This window comes from Drosophila albomicans, chromosome 2R (genome assembly GCF_009650485.2).
Source record: "Drosophila albomicans strain 15112-1751.03 chromosome 2R, ASM965048v2, whole genome shotgun sequence".
In the NCBI taxonomy this organism is placed as follows: Eukaryota; Metazoa; Arthropoda; class Insecta; order Diptera; family Drosophilidae; genus Drosophila; species Drosophila albomicans.
In genome coordinates, this window is record NC_047631.2 from 4,919,618 (window position 1) to 4,940,504 (window position 20,887).

Consider the following 20,887-nt stretch of genomic DNA (forward strand, 5'->3'; position numbering starts at 1 on the left):
AATAGGATATTTTTATTCCGATGGCTTTTCTTTTTTAATTTATTATATTTTTATCATCGTATATATGTATTTGTGTAGTACCCAATGATGTAGTGTATACTATGCATATAGTGCAGCATAATGAAACAATTAATGTAAAGTACTCAAATGTTAATCAATTATATCACAATTCAATTGGATACCTTTTTAATTATTAGTATTAAATTTTATTTATTAATTAATCTGATTTTTGCCTGATTGTCACAATAGTTAAATTGTATTCAGATATTATTACACTAAATTGTTTTTCCATGACAACGAAAAAACTGGTTTATAGTTTTTACCTAATAAAATTGTTTGTGAGGAATTTAAATATTGCAATCTCTGACTAACTTTTATAAAACTAATTGTTTTTAAACTTTTCATTATTCTAATTCAACCTTATACTCATATGGACGCTTTATTGTGTTATAAAAAATATCGTTATCGAAATTTTATATGGATACAAAAGTATTTTAGGAATAATGCGATAACTTGAATAATAAATAACATCAATCTTATATGATTCTTGATTCACATTCGAAAAAAAGAAAAATGTATGAAATTGTCAATTATGTTGAATAAGTAAATTTATCATAAATAAATAGGAGAAAAATAAAATGTATATATAATATATGTATATAAAATAATGATAAGTTAATAACACCCATAATAAAAATAACAGTTAAAAAAGTTGACAAATTTAAAAGAAATAAATACTTTGCGTGGTAATAGCAAATAATATTCATAAAATACATAATCAAATGTGATACAAGAAACGCTTTGTATGTTTGAAGATTGTGTACTGAGTCCGGATGGCCGAGTCAACAAACTTCCTGCCAAGAGGCTATGAACTGCCAGCTGAGATCCCGATTGCTCTGACAGCTCCGGCTGCAGTTTGTTGTCCTTTTGCTTTTGTTTACATAGGAAGAAGCATAATTTTCCTGTGTAATGTAAGCTTCAATTTCTCTGAGCAATTCTAGTATATTGCGAATGGTACGAGTATATCTCGCTCTATGGCTTGGCGGGCATATTGTGAAACTAACTTATTTTGCATATTTTAAAAATAGAACATACGCACATTTTGCAACTGAAACCACAACAATGACAACTGTGAAGGCGAAGGCGACCGCGATGGAGACAGTGACAGAAACAGCGACGTCGACAGAAGCAGAGGCTATTATATAAAAATAACAGTCTTGGTAGAGCTCCATTATCATGAGAACAGCAGCTGCTTCAGCGCCATACACAGACATACACACACTCATTCAAGGCTACAATAAAGTTTGACTATGCGAAAGTTATTGCAGTTATCCGGCCACTGAATTGCGGAACTCGAAAAAATAACCATTCAAATTTAAGCATCATACAATGCATCTCGCTAACCAGTGGATACGATTCTGATTTGGTAAGCAAAGCATATACTCATAGATAAACTTTGCGAAATGATGATGTTTGAAATGTATACAGATACTGTAATGTTCATTGTAATTACGGCCACGGATTCACAGATACATTTCACATAGGTGCATCTTACAAGCTGTACAACAAATTCTCCGGCGCGTTACAATTACGAAACTGTGTGTATTGATATTGGTTTCGATGTTTCAGTGTTTTGCTACTAATTAATTGCCCGATGTGGAAAACAGATTGGGGAGAGCTTAAAGCCAATTCGCATCTCTCACTTTAAACCCCATTGATGCCAAAAATACATTGTGTGTGTGTGTGTGAGGTGATTTTTAATCTGCGAACGGGTCTGGCAAAAACGAAAATGAAAAAGATTCTAGCATTACTTTTGTTTTAATATTGCAGCAAATGTTTGAAAGCAACTTGGCATATTTGCGAAAATTTTTATATGAGCACGCAGCACACACACTTTTAAAAATGTCTATTGTATTTGTGAGAAGAAAAAAAAATGGGACAGCAACCACATGGGCCAACATGCCACCCGCACACTCATGGGTGAGTCCTCCATTCACCAATACATATCTACATATTTATGTATGTATGTATGTGAATGTTCACAAAAACAGAGTCAACATTGTATTCATACGAGCATATGTGTGTGGAACTGAGCGTGCTTGAGTGTGTTGTAAATGTGTGCGTGTGTATGTTTCAATGTTACTTGGCTTCCTCCCCTCGCGTCAGACAAGGCGAAAGCCAAAGCGTGCCGCTGCATTTTCATCCAAAACAATTTCAAATTATGTTTGAAAAACAACAACAGCAACAACAAGTACATACTCACACACACACATGCAGACACACACACACACACACACTTTTATACACACACCAAATTGCGATAAAAAAGTTTGTGATTTCGCACAGCAATAAAATAACTGTGCGGAAAATAAGTAAAAGCACATAGTTGATGCTTTTATTAAAACGTTTTACAGCACATTTTACACAGTCCGTAAAAAACATTTTTCAACTTTACCACTTGACATGCCCTCATTTCATTTAGCTAATAATCTGCCAATGGTGAACTAACGTTATTCAAGCAATTTGAGCTTCTTTCAAAATGTTAATAATAATATTTGCTATTTAGTTCTTGACACTAGGTTCATCTCTGATTCCCCACATCCATGTTAAAACAAATATTGTGAGGGAAAGCATTAACTAAATAGCCTAACATTTAACCGATTTATACGATAAAAGTCAATTAAAATCAAATTTATATATGTTGTTAAAATATAATATGAAATCACACACACGAATCTAAATAAGTTAGTTGCTTATACATATGTTTCAAAAACTGTGTATGTATTTCAATTATGAACAATAATATTAGTAGTTTTTTTATATCCGCTACCCATAGGGTAGAAGGGTGTTATAACTTTGTGCCGACAGGAAATGTATGTAACAGGTTGCCTCCTTCTACCTCTCCGACCCTATAAAGTACATATATTCTTGATTAGCGTCAACAGCTGAGACGATATAGCCATGTCTGTCTGTCCGTCCGACCGTATGAAACACTGGATCTCAGAGACTATAAGAGATAGAGCTATAATTTTTTTTTGACAGCATTTGTTATGTTTGCAAGCAGATCAAATTTGTTTCAAATTTTTGCCACGCCCACTTCCGCCCCCACAAATTAAAAAAATCGAAAAACAAACGTAATTTTGGTATGTACAATAACAACCAAACTTTCAGGAATCTTAAAGACTATATACATTACTTTATTTTCCAAAATTTGTAACTCTCTATAAAATTACACTTGTTGTTAGATTTTTGTCGACTTGCGGGGGCTGAAGTAGGCGTAGCAAAAATTTAAAATAAACTTAATCTTCCTGCAGACATAATAAATCTATCTCTTATAGTCTCTGTGATCTAGGTGTTCATATCATTTCGGCTGTTGACCCTGATACAGAATATATATACTTTATACGGTCGGAGATGGCTCTTTCTGACTGTTACATACACTTCCTGTCGGCACACACTTATTATACCCTTATACCCTATGGGTACCGGGTATAAAAATAATACTAAGCATTATTCTCCAGTTAGCAAGGGAAGGTAGATTAATTAAATGCAATCTACGTCTTAACAATCATAGTCTTACTTCAACATTCCAATTCAAATCATTGCAAAAAGTAGGATATTTTTTTCAACTATGATGTCTATTATCATGGTGAAGAGTTGGCAAGAGTTGATCTATCATAAATATGATTGGTTATGGGGTAGGCTGGAAAACATTTTTAATGTTGACGGCAATATTTTCAGTGGGCCAAGCTGTTTAATTATTTATCATTTATATAACATGAAAGCAAAATATTCTAATAAATTTACCTAGTCATTTGATATAGGGTATCGTGCGCATTATAGAATCTTATATTTTCTAAATAAATGCAGAAATGATTGTTCAATACGATAGAGAAATCATTTTAAGAGTGACTTTTTGTTTGTCAATTTGGTAAATGGGTCAACGGATACCAATTGTATATTAATAGTAGATAGTGAACCCCATGTGGCAGATTCTAAAACCAGAGTGCGTGAAACAATTGAAATTAAAATAAAATATATATAGCATATATATTTGTGAAACCAACAAACAAAAAAAAAATGCTCAGCACATTTGAGGGACTCTTCAAATTATCATGGAAAAACCAAATGCACCACACACAAAGGGACCTCAACTAAAATCAATCAGTTGATGGAAAGCTTTTAAAAATATTAGAATAATAAGAACTGCACTTCACATTGTTATTGCAATTGCGATTGGGGAATGCGAATCAAGGGGTTTCATTGCTTTCCTGCTGGTTGTATATCCAAGGGAGCTCACATAAAATGCCCGCTGATAATAATGTGTCAACAGTTATGAGTGTATAACATAGAGTAGATCGATTGTGTGTCAAATTAATGCATAATTTAATTGGATTTGAATTCATAGTTTTATCTAGTATAATTGGTATCACATTTTCACCATTTTATTTTTCACACAATAATCTGCCAGTTTCATAAAACTAAATCCAAAATAATGCTCTCATTGAAATGCAATCAAATAGTCAATTGATATTTTATTTACGTATATTTGTGATGATTTTGATTTTCGTCGCATTTATTATTTTTATTAAATTAATTTTTGGCATCATGCAGTGCGCTTTATTGGTTGAATTTTAACGCCCGCAAATATATTGATGTCACACTTAAAGCAGAATATGCACAATCGTAAATGCTTTAATATTATATATGCTTTACTTTAAAGGAATGAAATTGGTTGAGTTTTGACAGCGTAAATTGAGTTTCGGAGTACAAAAGAATAATTTCTTTTTATTTGTGGAATTGTCATAATGAATATTCTGTGATGCGTATCAAATTTAACCTGCAGATGTCACATCGGATAGATGAACAGACATCTTTAAGTATATCAAAGGAATTCCAGCAAAAATGTCAACATCAGCATAGATTAATTACAGAAAGACGTAATTAAAACTTGCTCAACTTACATATATTAACATGTACGCCTAAATAAATGTATATAAATATGTATAAGCATATACATATATGTTAATGTTAGTATCTGTGTGTGTGTTGGCATAAGTAAACACTTGAATGCATGCAAATATATGGGCCAGCGTTACGTTGCTTGTGCACGAAACGAAACAAGTCTGTTCCGAATATGGCTTTGGGCCAAACTTCGCTGAAATGTGAGTATCTCATTTTTTCCATTCAAAGTGTTTTTACAAGGACAACCCAGGTTTGGGTGCTCTCCTATTCTAATTGCAGAAAATAATCTTGCTTCTCATTTTAATACCCGCTATCCATTGGCCAGAAAGGTATTGAAACTTTGTGCCTGCAGAAAATGTATGTAACAGCCATAAGGAGGCGTCTCCGACCACATAAAGTGTATATTGTTTTGACCAGCGTCAACTGTCGAGAAGATACGGACATGTTTTGTGTCTGTCTATATGAATACCTAGATCTCAGAGACTAAAAGAGACCGAGATATTTTCGACAGAACTTTTAAGGTTTGCACGTACATTAAGTTGGTTTCAAATTTTTAATACGCCCACTTCCGTCCCCAAAAATCGAAAACCAATCGTAATTTTGAAGCAAAACTGATTTTTTTTGTTGGAGTATAGTAATAACTACAGTATTTATAATTCCTGAGAACTTGATCGATCGGATACAAGTTTTCGAAATTATTTAAGAATTACTTTTGTAATGAAAATAACGCGTACTGCAAATTGGTCTTAGCTGCGGTGTCTGACAATCTGGTATATGTTTGTACTCTATATAATATTTAGAATCTTATATATAAATAATATATATAACAATAATAGCATTTGGTATGTTTAGGTATTAATCTGCCACATTTTAAAAACAATACCACATTGTTTTGTCTTTATTCAAAATAGGTATCTCACAGTCGAGCACACTCGACTAAAGCTTTTTCACTTGTTAAATTTAACTATGTGTATATTTCTGTTAAGAACAACAACTTTTCGAAAACGGAATTCTAAAAAGACGCAAATATCAAAGTTTTTTAAATTATATTTTATATCCTGCATGCTCGTACTTTAAATGCAAATTTAAAATGATTGCCACTCTTGTAAGCAAAGACACAGCTTTTTTAAAACGTGCAAAATAATTCGTTTAGTTTTGAATCATTTGTCGTTTGTCAACTGAGGAACCAAAAGTGTAAAGTGTGTCAGTGGCACATTTACGAGTTTCTAGTGCTCTCGACGCCTTCGTAAGGAAAACTTTTTGGTACAAACAAATTTAATTCATGTTTGTATTCCACGTCCAATGGAATGTGTGTTTGTATGTGTGTGTGTGTGTGTGTATGTTGTGTGGGGCATTTGGTGCATTGCATGTTGCACGCAGTATGGTGCCTCAACGGGGCAACTCTGCATGAAATTGCAAAAATTAAATATCTATTTGTGCGCAGCCATTGGGAATTTGTACCGTTCATCCAAACTATGTACGAGAATGTGAGAGCTTGCTCTGCCACTTTTGCTGCGTTTTTTTATTTTGGTATACCCTTTGTCCATTTGAAAACGTCCAAAAAGGGTATTAACCATCAATATTGGTAATTAGCAAGTACTTCGTTGAAAATTTAATATTTTTAGATCTTGTATATTTGTGTATAGCAATTGGTAATAATCCCGGACTGATGTATTATATTACATATATTTTGCGTAAGAATTTTATAAGAAATACTAAATTTGAATCATTTTTTGACATTATTAAATACATTCATGAAACTCTTGGCTTAGGATATTTCGTAGTCGAGCGCGCCGAATTTTACTTTTTTCAGGGCTGCATTTCGCAAATTGCGGCTGTAAATTTATGTTTGCTTGTTTGCCGTTGCGATTTTGGGCAGATTTAGGCGCATCCTCTTTATATGTGGTGCAATCAAAAGAGTTTGCTTTTAATTAAAATATATTTTGCAAACAGTTTTTGCAGTTTTGTTTTCATTTTCTGTTAAATGAAAATGAAAACTCAAACGGATAAGCTCCGCAAATGACCATTCATCCGTCGACAACTATTTATACCTCGAATTTTTGAGAGTTGCTTACATTTATACCCTGTACTAAACATACTTATAGAACGGGTATATTATCAAAACAGATCATTTCCATCGCCGAGCTTTATTATTTAATAAATATATACATCAGAATACGTAGTGTCTCCTGGTTTGCCTGCAGATTTCCCAGTCATTCATGAGACACTCGTCGTATTAATGAACATTCAATTAGTTGCAGTGAATGCGCTCAGTCAAGTGCCATTCAAGTCATTCATAATTAAACGAATCAAGTGCATTTCGCTCAGTTAAATAAAAAAATATTCGCAGGTCTTTTTTCTTTCTATAGAAATTTACTGTTCAAGAGCAATTTTACCTCATTTTTTAAACCACATTTTAACAGTTAGATCCAGATAAAATTATGTGCGACAAGTTTTCCTTGGAAAATGAATTTCTGTTAAAATATATGTAAGGAAAAAGACCCAAGGTCCATACGGTGAGAGCTCGGTCTAACATAACTTAACTTAAATAATAGTTTTTTTTAATATTTATGCGGCAATCCTTAATTAACAGAATCCTTTAAATCTTAAAATTTAATGTCGGTTTAATGGTCTATTGCAATAGTCAACAACTGTCAGCCAGAAGATCCAATTATGAATTATATATTGTGATTGCAAATTGCATTAGGAATGTTTTAAATTGCTTAGAATACAATTTAAGCACCAAAAACTTTATCAAACAATAAAACTATATTATTTTGAATTTATTATTTAATAGTTAACTCTTGACTTCTAAATTCTTTAAAGATTCTAGTAAAATTCACAGGAAAAACGTGGAATTCGCTTAAGTTATTCATTTTAATTTTAATTAATATGAATAGAGATGCTCTCATATAATATTATATTTGAACTTTATCTTCGTTGCGATTTTCTTAATTTAACTTCTGAGAGTGCACTACAATTTACAAGGGATAAAGTTAAATAAAATGCAATATGTAAATGTAATTCGAATATTTCAGCATCTGACGAGTATTTGTAGCATTCGATATTCCGAAAACTTTATTGGAGTTGTGCTGTCGAGTTTGTAAACCAATCGATTGTCGTAGTTGGACGAAAATGTCGCATGCAACCAACCGAAGTCAACGTGTGACGTTGCCAGTCTCACATTGGGTTAGCCAACCATTTATGATGGCGTTGCTAGACCCACGATTGGGCGCCAAAAAATTCCTAAGAATAGTCAGCCCCGGATGTGAGAAGACGGTTGCAAATATCATTCACAACCATCTCGCGTGCAAGCATATAGCGGAGCGGGACCCATTGAACCCTTAGCTCTTTCGGGATTGTGGGGTGGGTTTTTGCTATGCTTTACACGAAGCCACGAAAACTTTATTATTATAGAGTCCCTCCTGATTCTAAAAAAAAAAAAAAAAAAACAAACACATGAGTCGATCCTCTTGTCAATAATCTAATCCGACTCGAATCTACAATACAACTCGATCGGAGTACAACCAATATCTAATAAACAAAACAAATGCAGGCACACTGTTGAAATTCGGACAAAATTTAAGAAAAGCAGGGGTGGTCTTATAAGATGTTAACTGCCACACCCTGGTCTATACCCACCCAACCATGGTCATAAGATGAAACGTTTTTATGACCCCAAAACTATTACAACTCCCCCTTTATTTTATGCTCCCATGTCTCCGGAAATAAGAACAAAATCTAGAATTTCATTATTAAAGTCCAATGACTCAAAGTTAACATCAGTATTTATTTATAACCAAAAACAAAACCATTTTTTCAAAATTTAATTAGAATTATGGCGGTATAATTATTTTCATAATTGGTTTATAGGGCAGTTATTTTTAATTCGATACAATATTCATTTTTTTATTAGCAACGGCTACTACTCATTTACAATAATAACTAAAAAAAAAGAAGATGTAAAAACTAATAATATTTAATAAACAATCAATAATTCATAAGCAAACAAATTTTGGCAACTATTTTTGGATGCGCGCTTTAGCAAACATGAGGTTTTTCTATTAAATTTACTATTTTTACTTTAAAATCTTTATTTTCTTCTCAAATCGTTATTTTGTATTTTTAATATTTATTTTATTTTTATTGTATTGTGAAACATTTTTTTTTTTAATTATTTTTGATATTTATTTTTATTTATTGATTTTTTAATATCTCAACCACTTTTATAATTTTTATTTATTGATTTATTTTTTTTTTTTTAATTTAATTATTTTGGCAATATTTTAATCATATTTAAACAAAAAAAATTGTATTGAATTTATTTTTATTTTTGGTTTAATATTTTTACTCATGTTTAATATTTATTTTATTGTATTTATTATTGAATCATATTTATTATTTAATTTTTATTTATTTTATTTATAAGTTTTATTATTTTATTTTTAATTGTTATTATTTTATTTATATTTACTTTTTATATTTTATTTATCCAAAATTAATATTGACTTTTTATTAATTTATTTGTAAATCATGTTCAAACCACTGTGCTGTACCAACAAACAATAATAATAGTGACAATATAAGCGGAAGCAAATCAGTACTAAAAAGGTATAGGCCTGACCCAAAAGTTAGGGTATCAGCCGACAGCTCATATGCTGTTTGAAGCTTTCGCAACTGCGAAGAAGTATGAAAAATACAATGCAAGCAAAACTGTGGGCAGCTGCTGCGTGGCCGAACAGGCACCAACATATGTATGTATGTATGTATGTAATTACATATGTACGAATATTTATGTTATAAAACTTCTTTTATGTATTTTTTTATTTCGGACACTCGGACTTTAAACTTACCCGACAGAACTCCACGACGAAGGCCTTCATGATGTTGTTGCTGTTGGTGATGATGATGTTGATGATGATAATGATTTTAATGATGATGATAATAATGATTGTTTATATACCTTAAAAGGTATATACTTTTGTTTGGTTGTTCACATACACACACATTGTCATAATTATTATTGTTTTGCACAGGGTTTTATGGTGGCTTGTTATTATGTATGAGATTATATTTGCATTATTTATTTATTTATATATTTTTTTTTGAATTATTGTGTTTCACGTTGGATATACCCTTTAAGGCCTAGGGCAATAATGGTAAACAAAGCAAAGCAAACCAAAAAAAAATAGCGCAAAAAAAAATAAGTGCCAAATTACAATTGATATTTCTCTTTACTTTTCGTTATCTTTTTCGTTACTTATTATTTTATATGTATGGCAACTAAATTGTTGTTGTCAATATATTAATTGACGGCAAATGCAAATCTTGTTGCTTTTTATTTGGGCTTTTACCCCTTTTCTTATTGCCTCTGTGTACAACTATTGTATGACCTTTTAATTTTAACAAACTTATTTTTGTCATACTATTATTCACAAACTTGCACTACACATCTTCACTAGCACTGGCACTGGCACTGCACTGCTGCTGATGCTGCTGCTGCTGAGTGGAGACGGCGAACGATAGAAGCGGCAAACGAGAGAAGTGACGATTCTGGTACAAGAGCCTTGCGCGGCTCGGCACAGTGGTGCAAGAGTGATCTGCCCAGAGATGCACTGCACTTCACTGTTGTTGCTTTTTGGTTCTGCAGGCGGCAGACCAGAAATATAAAAAGGCTTCCGGCACGAAATAGTCGGCCTCCGCTGACTAACATGCGCCGGAATTGTGGAATTCAAATCCACTATAGGTGTAGAATTTTGTCTATCCGTATTATTTAATAGAAAATAATGACGGCTTAGACGAATTTTCACAATCTACATATGAGAAAAAATACGAAGTTAGGACCAATGTAAAATTTCATTATTTCCTAGAAATAATTACCTTTGCGTAGCAAGCGTAACGAGCTGGATTCTTTTCTTTGCTCAAAGCAAAGAAGCATCGATGGATGCTGATGATAATGACAGATTATGTTTGTCTTTTATATTCTGGTGATGCATGTGTTTTATATTTGTTTTATTAAAAACACCATCAACCAAGAATGCATCCGTCTCTGATCGTAGTCCAATAAGAAAAGAATGAGAGCTGTCGTTGCCAAAGTGACAAAGCTCGTCTCCTTCTCCTACGATCTTTCGCTAGACAATTCACCACGGAGAGGAAATTTAATTTGCAGAGGTGTATTGTCCCTTTATCGTGCCATGGTTTGTGTCTTCGCTAACTTTGCGCGGCAAATTTAAAATCTCAAAAAGAAAGAGATTTTACGCCCAATTTTTTTATTTGCGACCATTACACCCACCAGATAATCTCACGAGTCATACAAAGGTAGATTAGATGGGAATTAGACTCGAATATCTTTCGCATGATACACTCCTAATTCTCTACCTTGTAGATTTTCCAATAGATAAAAAGAATTACCAATTTTCTTCTTTATCCGACATTTTGAGAACTGATGTCCTAGCTTTTTATTATAATTCTGACTGAAATCACTAAGATGGAAATTCCGTTTAAATACTTCTTGGCCTTCTTTATAAATGACAGGACTGGATCGAAGATTGTATTGTCTGGCGTTACGCTCGTAGGCTTCTCTACTACTTTTCTTAATGTCTTCTCGCAACAAAGCTAATTGATCACCTCTTTCTAAATATGGAGACTCCTCCAGCAAGGACAATTTTTTTAAGAGCTTGTAATCATCTCCGTGATTAATCATATTTACGCCAAATAATGCTTTGTAAGGGGAACAACCTATCGATTGATGAAGCGACGAACGTAAGGCAGATGAAATACTTGGCAAATACATATCCCATTCAGTTTGATCCGACTTAAGATAAGCACGAATAGCGGCTAATAAGGAACGATTCACTCGCTCCGCTGCATTGCTCTGAGGCGAATATAATGCAGTAAAAACATGACGAATACCGAATTTTGTCATAAACGCTTCAAATTCGTTTGATTTAAATTGTGAACCATTATCTGATACTATAATTTCAGGAACTCCAAATTCGGCAAAGATCCTTTGTGACAAAAACTCAGTTATTAACGACGTAGTGAACTTTTTCAATGGACATAGCCAATGGTAGCGACTAAAATGGTCAAGAACTATTAGTAAACCAATGTTTCCTTTGCGACTTCGTGGATAAGGACCCAAGATATCTATATAAAGCTTTTGAAATGGTCGACTAGAGACGCTTTGCTCTCCCATAGGCGGACGTAGTGTCATATTTGGAGCTTTAGTTTGCTTACACATATCACACTGCCTAATATAGTCTCTAATGTCTTTTGATAAACCTGGCCAAAATAAATTACGACGCACTCTTTCGATCGTCTTTTGCATTCCACCATGTGCAGAGCTTAGACTATCATGTGCTTGACAAATCACAGCTTCTCGCAGTCTCTCCGGTACCCAAAGCTTCCAACAATGAGAATCTTGAAGATTATCTCCTGTTGATGGCTCCGTTCGTATGTATACGAATTTGTCTACAACTTTAAGATCTGGAAATTTTTCACCATGAGATTCAACTTTCAATCTTAGATCTAGATAATCAGGTTCGAGAAACGCTGACGATTCTAAATCGATTTCCGGTCCCACAAGTTCTAAACTATCTATATCACCTTCACCTATCCGTGACAACGCGTCAGGAATAATATGATCTTTTCCTTTCCGATGAGAAATTGTGAATTTAAAAGCCTGTAATCGAAAAATCCAACGAGCTAATCGACCAGATACATTTTGCTGTCTCATAAGCCAGACGAGGCTAGAATGATCAGTGATTATCTCAAAGGGCTGTAATTCAAGGTAACATCTGAATTTCTCTACTGCTAAAATGACGGCTAAACATTCTCGTTCCGTGACACTATAGTTACGCTGAGATTTAGATAATTTCTTTGACATGTATGCTATAGGCTTTTCTTCTCCAGAAGTTGACAGTTGAATGAGCACCGCTCCAATTCCATAGTCACTAGCATCGCAATGCACATAAAATTTCCGACTAAAATCGGCATTTTGTAAAACCGGGGCTGATGTTAAAAGATTTTTTAACGTATCCATTGCAGACTGAGCTGCCGGGGTCCAATTAAAAGTTTTCTTAGTGGACAACACTTCAGTGATGGGAAAGGTAATTTCCGCAAAATTTTGTATGAAGCGTCGGTACCATCCGCAAACTCCAAGGAAACCTCGTACTTGTTTTAAGTTTTTGGGTGTGGGCCAATTTTGGACACAGGATATTTTCTCTGGATCTGGAGAAATTCCATCGCTTCCAATAACGTATCCTAAATAGTTTACTGTTGTAACACAAAATTTGCTTTTTGAAATATTTAATGTGAGATTAGCCTTTTTAAATTGATCAGCTATACGCACTAATACTGCCAAATGTGACTCAAAATCTCCTGAGACAATACATAAGTCATCAAGATAACCAAAAACACAATAACGTAAGTCTGGTGGAATTAAGTCATCCATCAATCGACACATTGTGGATGGAGCATTACATAACCCAAAAGGCATGACGGTAAACTGAAACAGCGAACGACCGGGAACAGTAAAAGCTGTTAACGGTTTGGCTTCATCAGACAACTCAATTTGCCAATAAGCGTCTTTAAGATCCAACTTCGTAATTAAGTTAGCTTTTGGTAAACGAGAAAATATTCCTTCAATGCTCTGTAGGGGATAAGCATCCTTTTTCGTTACTTCGTTAAGTTTTCGCGCATCAAGACATAATCGGACCTTATTTGGTTTCACCACAAGACGAATAGGTGAGCTCCATGCTGACTGTGACGGTTCAATGACTCCTAGCTCTAACATACGATCAATCTCTTTGTACATCAACTTCTCTACAGCTGGACTAATTGGATAGTTTCGTTGCTTCACCGCTTTAGCATCAGAAATATCTATATGATGTTTAATTAACGCAGTTCTTCCGAGACCTTGCTTTTCGAAATTCGGAAATAATGCTTTGACCGCTTCCAGTTGACGAGATTGTAATTCGGACAATGGATAGTGATCTTCAAATTCGATATTTTCAGTTTCTTCTTCAGAAATAGAGCTAATAATTCCAGGTGCTAATGCAAAAATACGCCAAAAATCTATGCCAAGAATTAATCGCTGAGCTATAGAAGGTATGACATACAAGTCAATATCTTCTTGCTGCTTCTTATATTGCATGCTCACTCTCAGAATTCCGAGTACCTGATGTGGTTTGGCATCTGCGGTACGCACTTGCGATTTAATGGGTTTAAAATTTGGTAAATCAGAAAAATTTTCTAATGCTAGCGACGATCCAATGCAACTAATGTTGGCTCCGGTGTCGAGCAAACCAAATTCGCTAAAAGTTAAGAACGCGACTTTCGCGTAACTACGTCGATCCGACTCATTTTGAAAAACTGTTGAGATAACCAGTTTCTTTTGTTTCTTTATTTTTCTATAATATTTTCGCATACGTAAGGTATTACGACGGCTCTTAACTAAATGTGTTCTAAAAATTCTATCTCTTACTAAATTATAATTCCTTAATCTTTCATGGTAAGGTAAAAATCTTAACATCGTGCGTTCATCACCGATGTATCCTTCATTTTCTCTAATCTTAGGTTCTATTTTATTACCTATCTCTACTGTCGGGACATCCTTCCTGCATTGAATGCCCCGGATTGACGGTTTTCCGACCTCTGTTTACAGGTTTGACAATTCGGCTTGTATACCTGAGGAGTACCGCATCCGTAACAAAAAACTCTACGCTCATTTAAGCAATTCTCCCAGATGTGTCCGGGGATTTCACAGTTCCAACAAACTAATTTAGAAGCAGTTCCTCGCTTTAATTCAGCTATCTCTGCCTCGACCTCAGAACTAGACTCTTCTTCGGGAGCAGTTTCTTCAACAGCATAAACTCGAGAAGTTTCTTTGGCCTTAAAAGATACTGATCGATTTTTTCCAACTTCCTGTAGAAAATTTTCGCGTTTTTGTACCAGACGACGTAAAGCGGATATAGAAGAGACTTTCTCAAACAATAACCTGTCTTTCATATCTGTTAGCAGATTACCTTGAATCATTTCCACGAATTCGTCTTCTGGAAAACTGACCGACAACTTATCCATAAGCTTACATATGTTTTCATAAAACGAATCAAAAGATTCGCCAACTTTTTGTTTACGAGCTCTTATCTGTTCTCGAAGTTCAGTGACAGAACGGCTCTCGCGATATTGCTCTCTTAACTCTTCACAAAACTCTTCCCAAGTGAAGGTTTGAACTCTTCGATGGAAACGCCAAAACCAACTACTGGCTTTTCCATTCAGTAATAAGTGAATATGTTTGTTCAATAATTGAAAATCATTGTTTAAATTTTCTCGAGTGAGAATGTTCACTCTATACAAAAATCCTTCAACCGATAAACCTTCCGACGAACCATCAAAACGAACACCCCACTTTTGTAACATATCAGCAATTTTATGTGTAGTCAATAGTGGACCCAAATTGGTGTTACGTGAGCTTCTCTGGCTGGACGATAACCCTTCCACGGTTTGATCTGCTGCTGCTGCAGTTGCTACTATCAAACCTGAACTATTCATAGAAGCGATTACTCGACTCACCGTTTCTCTTACGATTGATTCTATATCTGGTTCGGGAGTTTGTATATTACGACGACCATTATTTGGTCTCGAAGGCTGTGTTGGTCTAAATGGTCTTCCTCTTCTTCGAGGTGCATTTCCCCTTTCATAAGCAGGCACTTTTGGTCTGGCCCCCTGATTGTTGGGCGTACTACGAAGTGGAGGATTCCTCTCAGTACTTGTACTGTGTGATTGATCGATATTACTTCTCGCTTCTTCATCGGCAGCCGACAACGCTTGCGCGGCGTCAAATTGACGTTGCAATGAACGAGTAACGATTTGCGAGATTACGGGTTGATTTGGTTGCGTAGACAATTGCGATTGCTGTTTGGCATTAGGCGAATGATTTCCTACAACCACTTTCCATTCGTTATGACTAACCTTTTTCAAACAACTTGGACACTCTTTAATACTTTTGATTCGATTTTCTAGACAATTTTTGTGAAACACATGACCACAATTAGTTATCGCACAAGGTTGTGTATCCGACATGTGTTCACTGCAAATAAGACAAATATTTTCAGCCGCTTCTGCTGGTGGCAGTGGCTGAGGTTCTTCAAAACTACGTGTAACGGGCATATTTCAAATTTAGATTTCCATCGACATTTTTGGGAGACATAAATAAAAAGGAATTTAAACTTTGTTCCGACTCAACAGTGGAGGATTATTAATATGGGCTATTGAAACTAAACTTTGTCATTTTTGATACCTGATTACATCGAAGGCTTCTTCGTATTCTTCGGACAACGATACGCCTATGCATATACTATTGTATTCCAGAAGAAAGCGGAGTTACAATCGATCTTCATCAATGCGATACCGAAAAAGAGCAAAAGTTACTAGAAACTAATAAATTATTTGAACTATTAAGCAATCTCAATACCGATAATTTTGGTCGATAATATTCAAAGATTCAAATATTCGAATTCCGAAAATGTATAAAGAGGTATTACTTAAATTGCTCCAACAATTTATAAGACCTAGCGAAAACAAACGAGCTTGGTATTGAAGGATGTAAGGCTCTCGATAATCGATAACAGAATTACACAAGATAATCCTTAAGAGATGCAAAGTGCGATTCGGTCGAGTAATTTCACATACGTAAGATTAGTCAAAGTCCAGAATCGAAGACACTTTACTCCTTCTGCCCTACTTCCATCAAAGTAGGCCAACAACAACCTGTATCGGATCTTCCGATGCTGTTATAAGTTTCACGATGCTAAAGTTGTTGCTGCCCCACGTTGGGCGCCAAAAATTTATGGGCCCGATTGCCAGTCTCACATTGGGTTAGCCAACCATTTATGATGGCGTTGCTAGACCCACGATTGGGCGCCAAAAAATTCCTAAGAATAGTCAGCCCCGGATGTGAGAAGACGGTTGCAAATATCATTCACAACCATCTCGCGTGCAAGCATATAGCGGAGCGGGACCCATTGAACCCTTAGCTCTTTCGGGATTGTGGGGTGGGTTTTTGCTATGCTTTACACGAAGCCACGAAAACTTTATTATTATAGAGTCCCTCCTGATTCTAAAAAAAAAAAAAAAAAAACAAACACCTGAGTCGATCCTCTTGTCAATAATCTAATCCGACTCGAATCTACAATACAACTCGATCGGAGTACAACCAATATCTAATAAACAAAACAAATGCAGGCACACTGTTGAAAATTCGGACAAAATTTAAGAAAAGCAGGGGTGGTCTTATAAGATGTTAACTGCCACACCCTGGTCTATACCCACCCAACCATGGTCATAAGATGAAACGTTTTTATGACCCCAAAACTATTACAACTCCCCTTTATTTTATGCTCCCATGTCTCCGGAAATAAGAACAAAATCTAGAATTTCATTATTAAAGTCCAATGACTCAAAGTTAACATCAGTATTTATTTATAACCAAAAACAAAACCATTTTTTCAAAATTTAATTAGAATTATGGCGGTATAATTATTTTCATAATTGGTTTATAGGGCAGTTATTTTTAATTCGATACAATATTCATTTTTTTATTAGCAACGGCTACTACTCATTTACAATAATAACTAAAAAAAAAGAAGATGTAAAAACTAATAATATTTAATAAACAATCAATAATTCATAAGCAAACAAATTTTGGCAACTATTTTTGGATATAAGTTTTATTATTTTATTTTTAATTGTTATTATTTTATTTATATTTACTTTTTATATTTTATTTATCCAAAATTAATATTGACTTTTTATTAATTTATTTGTAAATCATGTTCAAACCACTGTGCTGTACCAACAAACAATAATAATAGTGACAATATAAGCGGATACAAATCAGTACTAAAAAGGTATAGGCCTGACCCAAAAGTTAGGGTATCAGCCGACAGCTCATATGCTGTTTGAAGCTTTCGCAACTGCGAAGAAGTATGAAAAATACAATGCAAGCAAAACTGTGGGCAGCTGCTGCGTGGCCGAACAGGCACCAACATATGTATGTATGTATGTAGGTAATTACATATGTACGAATATTTATGTTATAAAACTTCTTTTATGTATTTTTTTATTTCGGACACTCGGACTTTACACTTACCCGACAGAACTCCACGACGAAGGCCTTCATGATGTTGTTGCTGTTGGTGATGATGATGTTGATGATGATAATGATTTTAATGATGATGATAATAATGATTGTTTATATACCTTAAAAGGTATATACTTTTGTTTGGTTGTTCACATACACACACATTGTCATAATTATTATTGTTTTGCACAGGGTTTTATTGTGGCTTGTTATTATGTATGAGATTATATTTGCATTATTTATTTATTTATATATTTTTTTTTGAATTATTGTGTTTCACGTTGGATATACCCTTTAAGGCCTAGGGCAATAATGGTAAACAAAGCAAAGCAAACCAAAAAAAATAGCGCAAAAAAAAATAAGTGCCAAATTACAATTGATATTTCTCTTTACTTTTCGTTATCTTTTTCGTTACTTATTATTTTATATGTATGGCAACTAAATTGTTGTTGTCAATATATTAATTGACGGCAAATGCAAATCTTGTTGCTTTTTATTTGGGCTTTTACCCCTTTTCTTATTGCCTCTGTGTACAACTATTGTATGACCTTTTAATTTTAACAAACTTATTTTTGTCATACTATTATTCACAAACTTGCACTACACATCTTCACTAGCACTGGCACTGGCACTGCACTGCTGCTGATGCTGCTGCTGCGGAGTGGAGACGGCGAACGATAGAAGCGGCAAACGAGAGAAGTGACGATTCTGGTACAAGAGCCTTGCGCGGCTCGGCACAGTGGTGCAAGAGTGATCTGCCCAGAGATGCACTGCACTTCACTGTTGTTGCTTTTTGGTTCTGCAGGCGGCAGACCAGAAATATAAAAAGGCTTCCGGCACGAAATAGTCGGCCTCCGCTGACTAACATGCGCCGGAATTGTGGAATTCAAATCCACTATAGGTGTAGAATTTTGTCTATCCGTATTATTTAATAGAAAATAATGACGGCTTAGACGAATTTTCACAATCTACATATGAGAAAAAATACGAAGTTAGGACCAATGTAAAATTTCATTATTTCCTAGAAATAATTACCTTTGCGTAGCAAGCGTAACGAGCTGGATTCTTTTCTTTGCTCAAAGCAAAGAAGCATCGATGGATGCTGATGATAATGACAGATTATGTTTGTCTTTTATATTCTGGTGATGCATGTGTTTTATATTTGTTTTATTAAAAACACCATCAACCAAGAATGCATCCGTCTCTGATCGTAGTCCAATAAGAAAAGAATGAGAGCTGTCGTTGCCAAAGTGACAAAGCTCGTCTCCTTCTCCTACGATCTTTCGCTAGACAATTCACCACGGAGAGGAAATTTAATTTGCAGAGGTGTATTGTCCCTTTATCGTGCCATGGTTTGTGTCTTCGCTAACTTTGCGCGGCAAATTTAAAATCTCAAAAAGAAAGAGATTTTACGCCCAATTTTTTTATTTGCGACCATTACAAACGCGACACACATGAGAGCTCTAAAGAAACAGAGACAAAGAGAGAGAGAGAGAGGGAGAGAGAGTGCGAAAGAGAGATAGTTCGAGGCAGGTTCCCATCAGAACTTTCGACATTTGAGCTAATGAAATTTTTTCGTAACATCGATGCACACACATTCATAAGTTGTCGCAAGTAACTGTTAAGAGGTGTTCGCGTTTCAATATACAGACTACATACATATAGTATAGTAAAGGTGCGTGTGGGAAAGTGTGAGGAGTATTTCCGTTAAATAGATGTGACTTTTGTTGACACCACGTTCAACTTGTTCCTGGTCTCATTTCGATATGGGGAAAGCTGCTTAAGGTTGAACGAAGCCAAGGCGATGTAAGGTCAATTGGGGGCGTTGATTGTGACAAATGGCAAGAGGAGAAGTAAACACGGTAACCTTAAAGGTGACTACTCAAGTCGAATGCATTTAGCGTAACCACATGACCGAGCGAACAAACAAAACGAATGACTCGCAATTTGTTAAGGGTCAACATTCAAGTTGGCTGCCAGTTGGCAGTGTAAAAAATGCAGCCTTGACTTTACGTAATGTACTATAAGCGTTTTACACTTTAAATATATATAAAATAATACTTAAATTCAAGCTAAAACAAGTAAGAAAGCTACAGTCGAGTGTACTCGACTGTGAGATACCCGCTACCCATTTTAAATAAAAACAAAATATTTTGCGGTATTATTCTCAAAATATACCAAATATACTGCAAAAATACTAAAAATATACCAACTAGTATATGTGGTATATCGGTGCAGTGCCGCATATACCTTAGACGGCACAATATACCAGATTGTCAGCCAAAGCAACAAAGGCCCCTAGTAAGTAGGCGTTTTTGCCCATACAAAAGTATTTCTTTAATAACTTCTAAAATCTTTATTTGATCGCACCCAAATTCTCAGGAATCATAATTACTACAGTTACTATTGTATATACCAAAATTCGCAACTCTAGCTTTAAAATTACTCTTGTTATTCGATTTTTTTGATTTGCGGGCGCGAAAGGGGGCGTGGCAAAAATTTGAAACAAACTTGATCTGCGTGCAAACATAACAAATGCTGTCGAAAAAAAATTATAGCTCTATCTCTTATAGTCTCTGAGATCTAGGTGTTCATACGGACAGACGGACAGACACACAGACGGACAGACGGACAGACAGACAGACGGACATGGCTAGATCGTCTCGGCTGTTGACGCTGATCAAGAATATATATACTTTATATGGTCGGAGATGCCTCCTTCGACCTGTTACATACATTTCCTGTCGGCACAAAGTTATAATACCCTTCTACCCTATGGGT

The 20,887-nt window shown here is 34.8% G+C and overlaps 2 long non-coding RNA genes across 2 annotated transcripts; both read left to right on the forward strand.

Annotated features, from left to right (window-relative positions):
• Positions 1-9,428: 9,428 nt before the first annotated feature.
• LOC127566105 (uncharacterized) lies at positions 9,429-9,920 on the forward strand. Its single transcript, XR_007955395.1, has 2 exons — positions 9,429-9,723; positions 9,826-9,920. It is a non-coding gene; the product is annotated as an uncharacterized LOC127566105 (long non-coding RNA).
• A 7,941-nt stretch (positions 9,921-17,861) lies between these two features.
• Positions 17,862-18,287, forward strand: LOC127566104 (uncharacterized). Its single transcript, XR_007955394.1, has 2 exons — positions 17,862-18,020; positions 18,123-18,287. It is a non-coding gene; the product is annotated as an uncharacterized LOC127566104 (long non-coding RNA).
• Positions 18,288-20,887: the final 2,600 nt, after the last annotated feature.